Source organism: Sturnus vulgaris, unplaced genomic scaffold (genome assembly GCF_052056855.1).
Source record: "Sturnus vulgaris isolate bStuVul1 unplaced genomic scaffold, bStuVul1.hap1 Scaffold_692, whole genome shotgun sequence".
Lineage (NCBI taxonomy): Eukaryota > Metazoa > Chordata > Aves > Passeriformes > Sturnidae > Sturnus > Sturnus vulgaris.
Window position 1 is genome coordinate 45,001 of NW_028276633.1, and position 2,500 is coordinate 47,500.

Here is a 2,500-nt window from a genome sequence, read left to right on the forward strand (position 1 = left end):
GGCGCCGTCGAACGCCGGTCGTCGGTGCTCGCTCTCCACGTGCGTGAGCGGCCCGAGTTCTTCCGGGCCCGGTTCCCCTTTGGCGCGCGAGAGCCGCCCGCGTGCGCGGGAGGGAGGGGTGCTCGGCACGGCCCCTCCCGGAGGCGCACCCGCCCCCCTTCCGTCGTCTCTTCGCCCGCCGGGCGACGGCCGGCCGTCCGGCCGTCGCGCGCAACGGCGGCCGATGGCGCAAGGCGATGGCCAACGTGTGTAAAAAGGGTGCGCGCGGGAAGGCCTTCGGGGCTCGGAGGAGGCGGCTCCTCCGGCCCTTCCCCAGAGCGCGGGGGGGGACGCGGGGCTTTGCCGCCCGGCAAAATCCCGCTCTCCTTGGCCGAGCGGCCTCCTCGCGCGGCAGAGGAGCTCCCGAGGGCCGGGCTCCGGCAGTTCCGGGTCGCGCCTCCAGGGGGAGCGCGCACGTGCGCGAGCCGCCGCCGGGTGGCGCGGCGGCGACGGTCCGCACCGTCGTCGCCGTGGCCTCTCTCGGCCGGGGGTGTGCGAGGTTTCTCGGTGGCTGGGCCGTGTTCCCCGCGCCGGCGGGGCGGCCCGAGCCGCGGTGGTCCTCTCGGGCGCAGCGCCGGGCTACTGAGGGAAACCCCGGGCCCCGAGAAGGATTGCCGCGGTGATGGCAGCGGACGTCGGGCGCGCCCCCGCCGGTGGACGCTCCCCCGAGGGTGGCAGCGGGGGAGGCACCCCGGCGGGGCCATGCAGGTCGTTTCCCTCACCCCAGGGCCAGGTACCTAGCGCTTCGCGCCTCGGCGGTCTCCTGCCGGTTTCCCTCGGCGTCGTCAAACGCCTGTTGGGGGCCGAAAGGGCCGCCGAGCCGGGCGGAGGTTTAAAGACTCGGGCGGCCCGGCACGGCCCCGCCGCGGCGGCGGCGGCGGTGGCGGCGGCGGCAGCGGGTGTCGGGCGGTGGCGGCGCGGGGCGCCATCGAGGGGTGGGGAGCTACTCCCGCCGATCCCCTGCGGTGGCGTGTCCGTCGCGACCGGCCGCGCTCGCCGTCGTCGGCGTCCCGCCGCGCTTGCCCGCGCGCGGGGGCCACCCGTGCCGGGCCGGGGAAGGGGCGCCCTGCCCCCCCCCTCTCTGCGGCCCGGTCTCGGCGGAGAGGCCGCGGCGCGCGATCGGCCGCGGGGGGCCGACCCCGCTGGCCTCTGCGATGCGGGGCGACGCCGGCAGAGGGCGCGCGCTCTCTGCCTTACCTACCTCAGCTGCGGGGTTGCGGCCGCCGGGGCCCGCCGCGCTCTCTCGCTCTTTCTCCTTAGCCGCCGCCGCGGGCTCGCGGGCGGCGCCGCGTCAGGCGCGACCGCGCGCCTCTCGCCTCGACGGCCTTGTCGCCTCGAACCGCACCGCGGCGGCGCCGGCCGCCGGCCACCCCTGACTCGGAGCGCTGTCCCCGCCCGTTGGGGCGCAGCGCTCGGCCGGCTCCTCCATCGCCGGAGGTCCGGCGGGCGCGGGCGACCCCGTGCCGAGCGGCGGCGTCGCCGCTCGGCGAGTGTCCCCGCCCCCCCCGGGGGGGGGGGACGGTCGGCCGCGAGGCGCCCGCCTTCACCGGCGGCCGTCCCGGCCCGGGCCCCGCCCGTCCGCTTCCCCGTCGCCCTTCCCGGCCGCGTGTGGGCCAAAAAAAAGGGGAGGCGTGCGGGGCGGCCGCGGGGGCGCTTCCCCGTCCGGTCCCCGAGTGGAAACGAGGGGAGCGGGCGGTGCCCCCCGGCTCAGCCGCCGTACGCCTGCCCGCTGGGCGCGTGCTCGCGGAAGGGCAGCTCGGCGGTGCGAAGCGGCGGCGGTCCCGGGAGTGCGGCCGCGGGTGGCGGAGGGGTTTTGCCGAGCGGCAGACCTCGGGCGCTCCGCGATGCCGGCTCGGGTCTCGGCGGCGTCCCGCCTCCGGCGCCGGTGGCGGAGCGCGGCCCGCCGGGCGTTCGCCTTCCGGCGGGCAAGCGGTCCCGCGCCAGGGGTTGCGCCGGCGGAACGGTCCCGCCGCCGCGTGGCGTTTCGGGCGACGTTCAGGGGCCGCTGGCGGGAGAGCCGGCCCCCGCGTTTTGGCGCGGCGGCGTTCCGCGAGTCGGCGGAGCGGTGAAAAGGAGAAGCCAGGGAGTGAGCCGGGAGCGGCGGGGGCCGGCGGTCGCGCCCCCGGCCCGCGAACGCGTAGTCGTCCCGTGATCGAGAGGCCGGGCGGGCCACCGTGCCCCCCGCGGTCCGGCGCGTTGCCGCACAAGCCCCTCCGCGCGGAGGTCGGGCCGAGCCCGGGCGCCTGGGCCGCCTCCGAAGGACGGCACGCGAGGCGGCGTCTCCCCTCGCGGGGGGAGGCGGTCGGGGGCGCGGGCCCCTCCGCCTTTCTTTGGCCGACCTTCGGAGCGTTGCGCGGGGTTTCTCTTTTTTGCCCCGCGCTTTCTCCTCCTCCTCCTCCGTTTGTGTGTGCTCGTACGGTCGAAGCGGGGCGCGCGGGGGCGCGCGCGTCCCTGCAGAAAC